This window comes from Aedes albopictus, chromosome 1 (genome assembly GCF_035046485.1).
Source record: "Aedes albopictus strain Foshan chromosome 1, AalbF5, whole genome shotgun sequence".
Classification (NCBI taxonomy): domain Eukaryota; kingdom Metazoa; phylum Arthropoda; class Insecta; order Diptera; family Culicidae; genus Aedes; species Aedes albopictus.
This window is the reverse complement of record NC_085136.1, coordinates 173552587-173565782: the sequence shown is the minus strand read 5'-3', so window position 1 is coordinate 173565782 and position 13196 is coordinate 173552587. Positions and strand designations below refer to the sequence as shown.

At 38.6% G+C, this 13196-nt stretch overlaps 1 long non-coding RNA gene across 1 annotated transcript; it reads left to right on the top strand.

The window, feature by feature from the left end:
* Positions 1-1859: 1859 nt before the first annotated feature.
* On the top strand, positions 1860-8518 carry LOC134285299 (uncharacterized). Its single transcript, XR_009996280.1, has 3 exons — positions 1860-2941; positions 3012-5503; positions 6754-8518. It is a non-coding gene; the product is annotated as an uncharacterized LOC134285299 (long non-coding RNA).
* The last annotated feature ends 4678 nt before the right edge of the window (positions 8519-13196 follow it).

Below are 13196 nucleotides of genomic sequence, written 5' to 3'. Positions count from 1 at the left end.
GAAGGTTCACCAAGTCCTCTGAAGTCGTTTGGTGACGCACAATGCATCTACGTTTAAAATGGATCAGTTTTCTTCATAGTTATTCCTCCTACTGAATAGATCTTGCCGTGAAGAAGGTTCACCAAGTCCTCTGAAGTCGTTTGGTGACGCACAATGCATCTACGTTTAAAATGGATCAGTTTTCTTCATAGTTATTCCTCCTACTGAACAGATCTAGCCGTGAAGAAGGTTCACCAAGTCCAAGTGGATCAGTTTTCTTCATCTTCAAAAATAGATCAACTATACTTGCAGATTGGAGGAGCCCATGAGATATTCTTTCCAGTAGTCAGAGCTTGTCCTACCTTTCGATTAATTCACATAACACATTTAATTAGTTTTGTTATTTATTTATATAAACATATTATTCATTTGAATACATAAATAATGCAATATGTGTTCCCCTTTCGAAAATTTATAAATTCTCTCCCGGATTCTCCTACAGAACCAGGGGAATGATTCAAATTCAAAACAAGGAATTGGAATTCCCTATTAACAATCGATCTTAGGAACCTTACGGCGTTTATTCAACTGCGACCGTACTCACTGTTCGCTAAAAGCGCTCCTGCTTCACTCCTTTATTTGTGCAATCATTTCTCCCACTTGTAGTCCTGCAGATCGAGATCACTCAGCTGCGTCCCTTGTATTACTCGTATTAAATATCGTCCCACGAAGATAGGCATCTGTGATCGGTCGTCATCAATTATTCTTTGGTGAAGACCAGCCGACGCAAGGGAATATCCATACCGTACCGGTAGAGCAACTCCACTGGACCATTTTGATGCCGTGAAACTGTTCAGTAAACTTTCACTGGATTTCTCCGATTCGCATGATGGTGATTTGAGCGGCGTTGCTTCGATAGGCCATCAATTTGACACGCGCATCTTTTCGGCACAAGTTTCTTGGTGGGTGGTGGTGACTTTTGCTGACGTACCTTCATAGGTCGATACTCCAGAATGCTTCGTGGCTTCGGCGTGGGACTCGTGGGAGCTTTCTCCGATTCGGAAGTTCGCGAATATCGGACCCGCTCCACTGGTGCTGGCGAAGGAATCGTCGCGATGTCTCAGGTCGCGATGGACGATCCTTATTAGTAACGCGATGTAACTTTGGCACAAGTTCCGGCGATGAGCGGCCGTTAACAGTCATTGGACACCGGATGCATTGCGGGATGATTGCGTCCACTTTTTTCAGTTTTCATATGCACCTCGGGGGGATGACGGCGATGCCGGATGGAAACGCGGACGCCACTCTTTCCAGCAACTGAAAGAGAAAAAACATTAGTTTTTTAATAACTGTTTTATTACTTTAGTGTTTTTTAAATAAATTTATACCTTTCATTTCGACCTCGATTTCGTATTTATGAAATGAAGAATCACTTTTTGTTATGCACGATCAGCATCAGCAGTCAGATCAAAACAAACACTGAACGAAATGATTCAGTTATTTCGATATAACTGACGTGCGTCCTTTTTTCTATTAATCCCGCCAAATCACCTTGAATCTTTTCGAATCTTTTTGAATCTTTTAAATTGATTCCAAAAAGATTACAGTGTCGCACCCCCTGGATTAGGGTAACACTTTTGCAATAAATTTCGGATTTCTTCGATTGCTCCGCTATTTCAACAACATTTTGAAAGAAATTTCTACCATAATTAGAAAATGTAAACAAAACAACTTGAACCACAACGAAGTCACGCACAAAGTTTGAACATCTTGCTTTAGCAAGTGTTGGCAGCTGTTGTAAACAAAACAAACAGCGTTGCCGAATCGACATACGTAACTTCCGCTCATCTCTATGTGAGGATTTCTACTAATGATGGTCCATAATAGAAATCCTCTACATAGAGATGAGCGGAAGTTACGTATGTCGATTCGGCAACGCTGTTTGTTTTGTTTACAACAGCTGCCAACACTTGCTACAAAGCAAGATGTTCAAACTTTGTGCGTGACTTCGTTGTGGTTCAAGTTGTTTTGTTTACATTTTCTAATTATGGTAGAAATTTCTTTCAAAATGTTGTTGAAATAGCGGAGCAATCGAAGAAATCCGAAATTTATTGCAAAAGTGTTACCCTAATCATATCGGCAGAAGTGAAGCAAGAAGTAGCAATGGATGTTTTTTCGACAAGTGCAGCAACAAAAGTGTCGTCATAAGCATGAGCTTTTGAAAGCAGAATCAATATTTTTTTATCTTTTTACTAAACTTACATATGCCACCAATTTCTCGATATTAAAAATAAATAATTTTAATTTATTTAGTTCCGATTGCAATACCGTTTAAACGACGCCTTCCTACGAACGATAAGCATGTTCATTTGGCTTACACTTTGACCACAAACTCATTTACAGACCACTTACTGCGAAGGAATCCGATAAAAAATCATGGTTCTCGGGAATAGAATTTTTCATGAAGTACTAGCACATTTCCCTTTATTTTGATCACGATTTCTTCAGCGTGTTCATCAGGGGCCCCCCTCGTCATGTAAATATTATTTCCGTCTCTTTCTTTCACATGTGAAAATAAGACGTCAAAATCAGAAACACTGATATAAATAACGAAATCACTTTCAATATATTTGTTAGCCAAAACACTAACATTGACCTTAATTGACTTAAAACGATAAATATTTAACCGTATTTTATAGGAATTCATGATGTATAGTTGAATTATTATGAAGTAGTTGTTTCATTTTAGAATTATCGTCATCAAATCACTATATATTCGGTGGCTTGAAATTGCATTTTAAATCAAGCTGCTTTTTCTGCACGGTGCATATCCACGTCTTGGTTTGCGCGGCAAAGCGCATCGCGTAGAAAAACAAAACAAAACACTTTTCTTTCGTCCGACAAATTCTCGGTTTTACGAAATTTTTTAAACTTCTCCAACCCGGTTAAATCTAATTTCAAGGTAACTATCATTTAAATATTAATAGATTAATACATATTGATATCCACCTCATTTATAATATTTCTACCAGGTCGATCAGGAAAGCGCTCCAGTTGCTGAAACAGTGCAAAGTGCCCTAGTTCCATCCCACTGTGGCCGCCGGGTTTTATGAAGTTCAGCTGAACTGGTCCGAGCAATTGGTTTACCCCCTACCGCGGATGTTGGACATTGGGATCGGCAAACAATAATCCGCGAGGTGCTCAACCTGGGTGATCTAGGAGATTCGGATGTAATTTGCGTTGGTTTACTTTGGACACAGGAAGCTCGCACCGGGAAGCGCACTTCCAACAGAAAGATGAGGACGTATCCGACGTGGAAGAGCTGCTGGACGAATTGGAACCGGAGGTCTTCCGGATCCTGACTGGGGTGAATACGGTGATGCACAACTGGTTGTCCATTACAATGCTGCGTGTGCTGCTAGACCTTCCGAAGGCCCAAATTGATGAGGTGCAAACACTCAGCATATCCAGTCTAAAGTGCGAGATGATATAATTAAGTGAACATATACTGATCCGACTCCACACCAAAATCAATGTAAAGCATCATCAAATTTCCACCCGGTAGAGTCTCCAGATTGGGCAACTGTAACAGAACCTTCTGAAAAAAAGTATTTGAAGGCTCTTCCCGGTGAATCTGAACTAGCAGTTGAAATGGCTGAACGTACTGCTGCTAACACTAACAAACACCAATCAAACAATCCGGGTGCCACTTGCAAGCTCACCTTCAACTAAACTGCTGCACGCTGAATCAAATTCTTACACCGTTCGAGAAGCTGCTTAAAATCCGGAAGTGGTGTTCAGTGCTGGAGGAAAAGGCTCTGCGCGAAGAGCGGCGCACCGAAGGCACAACCTACATTTCCCTGCAACTGGGTAAGAAATTAAATAGATTTTATGTCTTTCATTTGCACACATTTGCACTGCGGCTCCGTCAAAGTCTATTTTTCGTTAAGGTGAAGATATGACGAAGCTACAGCTCAAATTTTCAAGAGCACAAATCTTGGATTGAAGAAATGTCGGATTGCGTTGAAAAGTTGATCGATTTGTTACCCGCTGCTGGTGACTAATCAATCAACTTTTCAGCGTAATACAACATTCGGTTATTCAGATTTGTGCTCTTGAAAATTTGAGTTGTGGCTTCGTCATATCTTCACCTTGAGAGAATACTAATTATTAGTTGCGCTTTCATATGTGAATCCAAATACACCTAATTACGACCAGATTCCCCATGTTATTTCAATGTATTTGAATGGAATCCGCAGCAGTATTTAACGGGAGCGTGTTGAAAGTAATGGGTTTGTTTCCCGATCGGTCCAGGAACTTTTCGTGGTGTAAATTTCATTGACTTCCTTGGGCATGAAGTATTTTTGTGTCTGTCACACGATACCTATACAATGTATATGTATATGTATAGTATACATATGCAAAATTATAGTTGTCAGAAGGAAGCTCTCAATTAATAACTTTGCACTTCCACAGTTGTTAACTGAAAGCTTCCTCTGCCATTCAGCATTATTTGCCTGCTTTCAGAAAAAGTTTAATATATACTTTATTATGCTATCAAATATTTTAGAAGTGTTACAAATACATTTCATTGACCCAGGTAATATCAAGAAAATTGATAGATACCCACTACGTTGTTATTTCGATTCCAAAAACCTTATTTTAGGTCAGCTGATTCTTATAATATTTCCCAAGTACATGACCACTTCACGCATTTTGACTATTTTTTTTTTTTTCAAAACAAGCGGCTTTTCTGACTAATGTTTTGTCATCAATTCATTGGATTTAAGATAAAGCTACAATCAACCAAATTGTTTAGAAAATTTGGAAATTTACACTGAAAATACAAGGTGCTCATTATGCCCTCCTACTCCTATCCGTGTATGGAAAATCATGTCAATTGGTTCAAAATTGATGAGTTATAGCAAAAAACAACCCGTGCAAAAAATAGAATCGAGTGTATAATGTTCATTATACAACTCATTTCACTTGCATTGTGAACATTATGCAACCCAAATGAGATGTATAATGAAAAAAATAAACAGCAAAAAATGTTGTAGGTATGTAATTGTTGCAAAACTCGATTTTTCAGCACTTTAGTTCCCCGCTTTAACCTTCCGTCAGTCAGTTATGCACCAGGGTAAACCTCATGTAACGGGTAGTACTCGCTCTTGTAACGGGTAGTACTTGCTCTTTTTAAAACATTTCCGACTGGAAACGTCTGCGTGTTATCAGCACAAGACTGCGTGCAACAGCTAAAGACACATTTACCTAATCGAATTATGGCCAATTCCATAAATACTTGTTTTGATTTTAATGCGTTAAAACAATATTGACCACAGCAATAATGGGTTCACAGAATTATTCCTCAGCTCAACAACACTAATTTGGGAGCTGTTTGTGGACTTAAAATCACTAAATTTGACTGCATGAAGAAAATCAGCTCCAACTAACTGTTAAACAGATTTAGAGCATATGTTAAGAAATAATCAAATTATAGGTTCAAATGAGCTGAACTACGTAGGTTCCCTGGCCAAGATCACAGGGTTCGACGGTATTAAAGTGAAGGATGTTAATTTAAATTCTTGTAATGAAAATATCACCTTTAACACTTTAATGCGCCTCCAACGGTTCATTGCGAACCGGCTGCTACAGATGGAGTATGGCTGATTTATCAGAAATGCTCGATAAACAGGAGGAACCTGCCAGGGCCCAGTAGTTTCTATACCCAGGAAACAGTTCCGGTCGATTGAGTCTGGGAAGGTTTCGAGAGTCGTTGTGAATCATAATGAAAATATTTATGTTTCATGACGAGTCTCGGAATCTTTTTTGAGTCGGCAGACTTTAAACTGTTGCCTGGGCTTCCCACTATTCGGTTAATTTTAACAAATACAAATTCAATTCAAATATAAAATAATTAGTAGTATCCATTTGCTAATACATAGTTCTCAACATTTGATGTGCTTTCGTGATTTAATTTTCTCTATCATTATTTTTATATCTGATAGTTTTGTGAGTAAACCCTAATATGTTTTGAATGCCTAATGCTTAATAATATTTTCTTGCAATATCAATTTAAAATAACTATGAAACTAATAGTGGGAAGTGCAGCATTTAGTAGTGCATGCTTATAGATTCGAAGCTAACGTGTGATCAAGACGAAATCGACAAAAACTGACTACTTCGACTTTGACTAACGCATATTATTTATGACAAATTAGATATGTTTACATTTTTCAACTGAGCATATTAAAGGTTTTTTTTTTTATTTGGACTTATTTGGACAGATGCTGATAGTGCTAGGGATGTGGACGAAAAACAACTTTCAAAGATAATAAAAACAGTACTAAAATGAGGATCAACAAAAATGGACATAACGAACACATCGACCATCTAACAGATCATAGGCACACCAAAGATTACTGAATTATAGGGCACAACATAAATTTGAACAATAACATTCTTTAAGCCTTGACATGACAAAAAAAAACAAATACGAAATCGACCATATGACAAAACCGAAATTTTCACACCTTCTACCGTAACCTTCTGAGTCAGTACGCAACAGTGTCTTACTGGACGACATGTTCCGTGCACGGCTGGTGAACTGCTTCTGAAGGATTACGTTCTCTGTCCTATCCAAAGGCCTAGTGAACTGTCGTTGTCCGCGCAAACGCGAGACGATTGTGCGCACATTGATGGGAGAGGTTTCTACGTCCGTCGGCGTGCCGCTAGGAACCTTTCAAAAAAAAAAAAATGAGCTGAACTACGTAGGTTAAACCTTAATTCAATTTATATTCTCTTTTCGGGCTGTTTATCTCAGTCAAGATAAGAAAAGTACCCCAAACGGGCAGCGGCTGGAATATTGCCGCCAACGCTGGTAGCCTAAACGGGCAGTGTAACTATAATGCCCCCTGAAAAGTTTGAAGAATGTCAAACGGGTAGTGGCAACTTTATTGCCACCAGTGTTTTAAGGCTAAACGGGCAGTGATAACTTGTGATCACACCTAGGAATTTCATTTCAAAAGTATCATTCCAATGGCTCAAGGGCTTAGAAGAAATTTATACATCCAACTGCATAGGCAAATGAAGGAGAGGGATGACCACGACGCTCTTGTCTCTGGCTAGAAAAAAAATCCACTTATCTAATTTTAATTCTGTTGCAGGCACACCTGGAGTAGCTACTTCGTCATCATTCATTCAACGACAGAAATACTGTGGTCCGAGTGGGGTGGAAACATACTATGAATATGTGTATTGCTGAGATTGTATTCATAATTTAAAATAAATAATACTGTGGTGGGTGGGCTGGGGTGTTTCGCTGGACACGATAACTTACCATATCCTTACTGGTTGCAAATAGATGCAACCACGTCTATTGATAACATAGGTCACGTCTCCATAAATTAGTATTCTATAAAATAATTCCCAAGTTATCATAATTTATGGTTATAAAACTTGATCTTGTCCTCTCATGTTGCCAGGTGACGCACAATACATTGAGTACACTTCAGTAGAGCATGGTATATTGTTCAAAGTAAATCAGAATTTGTAGGTTCACTAAGTCCACCCAAGTTGCTTGGTGAAGCACAATACGTAAAATAAGTCATTTCTCCTAGTATTTCATAAGATATTAATCAGAATTTGTAGTTAGGAAGGTTCACTAAGTGCACCCAAGTTGCTTGGTGAAGCACAATACGTCCTTTTTTGTAGTTAGTAAGGTTCACTAAGTCCACACAAGTTGCTTGGTGAAGCACAATACGTTCTCTTTAAAATAAGACATTTCTTCTAGTATTCCATAAGATATTAATCAGAATTTGTAGTTAGGAAGGTTCACTAAGTCCACCCAAGTTGCTTGGTGAAGCACAATATGTCCTTTTTGTAGTTAGTAAGGTTCACTAAGTCCACACAAGTTGCTTGGTGAAGCACAATACATCCTCTTTAAAATAAGACATTTCTTCTAGTATTCCATAAGATATTATTCAGAAGTTGTAGTTAGGAAGGTTCACTAAGTCCACCCAAGTTGCTTGGTGAAGCACAATATGTCCTTTTTGTAGTTAGTAAGGTCCACTAAGTCCACACAAGTTGCTTGGTGAAGCACAATACGTTCTCTTTAAAATAAGCCATTTCTCCTAGTATTTCATATGATATTATTCAGAATTTGTAGTTAGGAAGGTTCACTAAGTCCACCCAAGTTGCTTGGTGAAGCACAATATGTATGTCCTTTTTGTAGTTAGTAAGGTTCACTAAGTCCACACAAGTTGCTTGGTGAAGCACAATACATCCTCTTTAAAATAAGCCATTTCATAAGATATTATTCAGGATTTGTAGTTAGGAAGGTTCACTAAGTCCACACAAGTTGCTTGGTGAAGCACAATACGTCCTTTTTTGTAGTTAGGAAGGTTCACTAAGTCCACACAAGTTGCTTGGTGAAGCACAATACGTCCTCTTTAAAATAAGCCTGTGCTCATTCTGCGAATGGAGTGACGTGAGAAAAGTCGGAGTCGTATATCGAGATGAGGAATACCGTCTCGAATGAAGTGACTCGCCGTGTAAATCAAATGGAGAGTCACCTCATTCGAGTCGAGATTTCTCACCTCGATATACGACTCCGACTTTTCTCACGTTACTCCATTCGCAGAATGAGCACATAAGCCATTTCTCCTAGTAAGATATTCAGAATTTGTAGTTGAGAAGGTTCACTAAGTCCACACAAGATGCTTGGTGAAGCACAATATGTCCTTTTTGTAGTTAGTAAGGTTCACTAAGTCCACCCAATTTGCTTGGTGAAGCACAATATGTCCTTTTTGTAGTTAGTAAGGTTCACTAAGTCCACACAAGTTGCTTGGTGAAGCACAATACATCCTCTTTAAAATAAGACATTTCTTCTAGTATTCCATAAGATATTATTCAGAAGTTGTAGTTAGGAAGGTTCACTAAGTCCACCCAAGTTGCTTGGTGAAGCACAATATGTCCTTTTTGTAGTTAGTAAGGTTCACTAAGTCCACACAAGTTGCTTGGTGAAGCACAATACGTTCTCTTTAAAATAAGCCATTTCTCCTAGTATTTCATATGATATTATTCAGAATTTGTAGTTAGGAAGGTTCACTAAGTCCACCCAAGTTGCTTGGTGAAGCACAATATGTATGTCCTTTTTGTAGTTAGTAAGGTTCACTAAGTCCACACAAGTTGCTTGGTGAAGCACAATACATCCTCTTTAAAATAAGCCATTTCATAAGATATTATTCAGGATTTGTAGTTAGGAAGGTTCACTAAGTCCACACAAGTTGCTTGGTGAAGCACAATACGTCCTTTTTTTGTAGTTAGGAAGGTTCACTAAGTCCACACAAGTTGCTTGGTGAAGCACAATACGTCCTCTTTAAAATAAGCCTGTGCTCATTCTGCGAATGGAGTGACGTGAGAAAAGTCGGAGTCGTATATCGAGATGAGGAATACCGTCTCGAATGAAGTGACTCGCCGTGTAAATCAAATGGAGAGTCACCTCATTCGAGTCGAGATTTCTCACCTCGATATACGACTCCGACTTTTCTCACGTTACTCCATTCGCAGAATGAGCACATAAGCCATTTCTCCTAGTAAGATATTCAGAATTTGTAGTTGAGAAGGTTCACTAAGTCCACACAAGATGCTTGGTGAAGCACAATATGTCCTTTTTGTAGTTAGTAAGGTTCACTAAGTCCACCCAATTTGCTTGGTGAAGCACAATATGTCCTTTTTGTAGTTAGTAAGGTTCACTAAGTCCACACAAGTTGCTTGGTGAAGCACAATACATCCTCTTTAAAATAAGACATTTCTTCTAGTATTCCATAAGATATTATTCAGAAGTTGTAGTTAGGAAGGTTCACTAAGTCCACCCAAGTTGCTTGGTGAAGCACAATACGTCCTTTTTTGTAGTGAAAGTCTCTCTAATAAAGACAAATCAATCAACCTTTTTTGTAGTTAGTAAGGTTCACTAAGTCCACACAAGTTGCTTGGTGAAGCACAATACGTCCTCTTTAAAATAAGCCATTTCTCCTAGTAAGATATTCAGAATTTGTAGTTGAGAAGGTTCACTAAGTCCACACAAGTTGCTTGGTGAAGCACAATACGTTCTCTTTAAAATAAGCCATTTCTCCTAGTATTTCATAAGATATTAATCAGAATTTGTAGTTAGGAAGGTTCACTAAATCCACCCAAGTTGCTTGGTGAAGCACAATACGTCCTTTTTTGTAGTTAGGAAGGTTCACTAAGTCCACACAAGTTGCTTGGTGAAGCACAATGCGTTCTCTTTAAAATAAGATATTCAGGATTCGTAGTTAGGAAGGTTCACTAAGTCCGCACAAGTTGCTTGGTGAAGCACAATACATCCTTTTTAAAATAAGCCATTTCTCCTAGTATTTCATAAGATACTATTCAGAATTTGTAGTTAGGAAGGTTCACTAAGTCCACACAAGTTGCTTGGTGAAGCACAATACGTCCTTTTTTGTATTTAGTAAGGTTCACTAAGTCCACACAAGTTGCTTGGTGAAGCACAATACGTTCTCTTTAAAATAAGCCATTTCTCCTAGTATTTCATAAGATATTAATCAGAATTTATAGTTAGGAAGGTTCACTAAGTCCACCCAAGTTGCTTGGTGAAGCACAATATGTATGTCCTTTTTGTAGTTAGTAAGGTTCACTAAGTCCACACAAGTTGCTTGGTGAAGCACAATACATCCTCTTTAAAATAAGCCATTTCATAAGATATTATTCAGGATTTGTAGTTAGGAAGGTTCACTAAGTCCACACAAGTTGCTTGGTGAAGCACAATACGTCCTCTTTAAAATAAGCCATTTCTCCTAGTATTTCATAAGATATTAATCAGAATTTGTAGTTAGGAAGGTTCACTAAGTCCACACAAGTTGCTTGGTGAAGCACAATACGTCCTCTTTAAAATAAGCCATTTCTCCTAGTAAGATATTCAGAATTTGTAGTTGAGAAGGTTCACTAAGTCCACACAAGATGCTTGGTGAAGCACAATATGTCCTTTTTGTAGTTAGTAAGGTTCACTAAGTCCACCCAAGTTGCTTGGTGAAGCACAATATGTCCTTTTTGTAGTTAGTAAGGTTCACTAAGTCCACACAAGTTGCTTGGTGAAGCACAATACATCCTCTTTAAAATAAGACATTTCTTCTAGTATTCCATAAGATATTATTCAGAAGTTGTAGTTAGGAAGGTTCACTAAGTCCACCCAAGTTGCTTGGTGAAGCACAATATGTCCTTTTTGTAGTTAGTAAGGTTCACTAAGTCCACACAAGTTGCTTGGTGAAGCACAATACGTTCTCTTTAAAATAAGCCATTTCTCCTAGTATTTCATATATTATTCAGAATTTGTAGTTAGGAAGGTTCACTAAGTCCACCCAAGTTGCTTGGTGAAGCACAATACGTCCTTTTTTGTAGTGAAAGTCTCTCTAATAAAGACAAATCAATCAACCTTTTTTGTAGTTAGTAAGGTTCACTAAGTCCACACAAGTTGCTTGGTGAAGCACAATACGTTCTCTTTAAAATAAGACATTTCTTCTAGTATTCCATAAGATATTCAGGATTCGTAGTTAGGAAGGTTCACTAAGTCCGCACAAGTTGCTTGGTGAAGCACAATACGTCCTTTTTTTGTATTTAGTAAGGTTCACTAAGTCCACACAAGTTGCTTGGTGAAGCACAATACGTCCTCTTTAAAATAAGCCATTTCTCCTAGTATTTCATAAGATATTAATCAGAATTTGTAGTTAGGAAGGTTCACTAAGTCCACACAAGTTGCTTGGTGAAGCACAATACGTCCTCTTTAAAATAAGCCATTTCTCCTAGTATTTCATAAGATATTAATCAGAATTTGTAGTTAGGAAGGTTCACTAAGTCCACACAAGTTGCTTGGTGAAGCACAATACGTCCTCTTTAAAATAAGCCATTTCTCCTAGTAAGATATTCAGAATTTGTAGTTAGTAAGGTTCACTAAGTCCACCCAAGTTGCTTGGTGAAGCACAATACGTCCTCTTTATAATAAGCTATTTCTCCTAGTCAGGCTTATTCTGCGCGGCGTGTGAGGTGAGCCGGACGGTTTCGTCTCACGTGACGTGAGACGACTAATTGTGCTCATTCTGCGAATGGAGTGACGTGAGAAAAGTCGGAGTCGTATATCGAGATGAGGAATCCACTCTCGAATGAAGTGACTCGCCGTGTAAATCAAATGGAGAGTCACCTCATTCGAGTCGAGATTTCTCACCTCGATATACGACTCCGACTTTTCTCACGTCACTCCACTCGCAGAATGAGCACAAATGTAAATCAAAGGGGCGAGTCGACTTTTGTCACCTCATTCGACTCGTCTCACCTCACACGCCGCGCAGAATAAGCCTGAGTATTCCACAAGATATTTTTCAGAATTTGCTGTAAGGAAGGTTCACTAAGTCCACCCAAGTTGCTTGGTGAAGCACAATACGTCCTTTTTTGTAGTTAGTAAGGTTCACTAAGTCCACACAAGTTGCTTGGTGAAGCACAATACGTTCTCTTTAAAATAAGGCATTTCTTCTAGTATTCCATAAGTAAGATATTCAGAATTTCATGAAGCTGACAGGTTAATGATATCCTCTATTGTGCTCATTCTGCGAATGGAGTGACGTGAGAAAAGTCGGAGTCGTATATCGAGATGAGGAATCCACTCTCGAATGAAGTGACTCGCCGTGTAAATCAAATGGAGAGTCACCTCATTCGAGTCGAGATTTCTCACCTCGATATACGACTCCGACTTTTCTCACGTCACTCCATTCGCAGAATGAACACAAAAATCACTCCCAAGCGTTAGAAATTTGTGCTCATTCTGCGAATGGAGTGACGTGAGAAAAGTCGGAGTCGTATATCGAGGTGAGAAATCTCGACTCGAATGAAGTGACTCTCCATTTGATTTACACGGCGAGTCACTTCATTCGAGAGTGGATTCCTCATCTCGATATACGACTCCGACTTTTCTCACGTCACTCCATTCGCAGAATGAGCACAAATGTTCACCAAGTCCTCTGAAGCTGTTTGGTGACTCACAATACAAATCTTTGACAATACAATCACTTCTCCTAAGCGTTAGAACTTGTCGTTGAGAAGGTTCTCCAACTCCTCTGGAGTTGTTTGGTGATTCACAATACATCATCTTTGACAATAGAATCACTTCTCCTAAGCATCAAAACTTG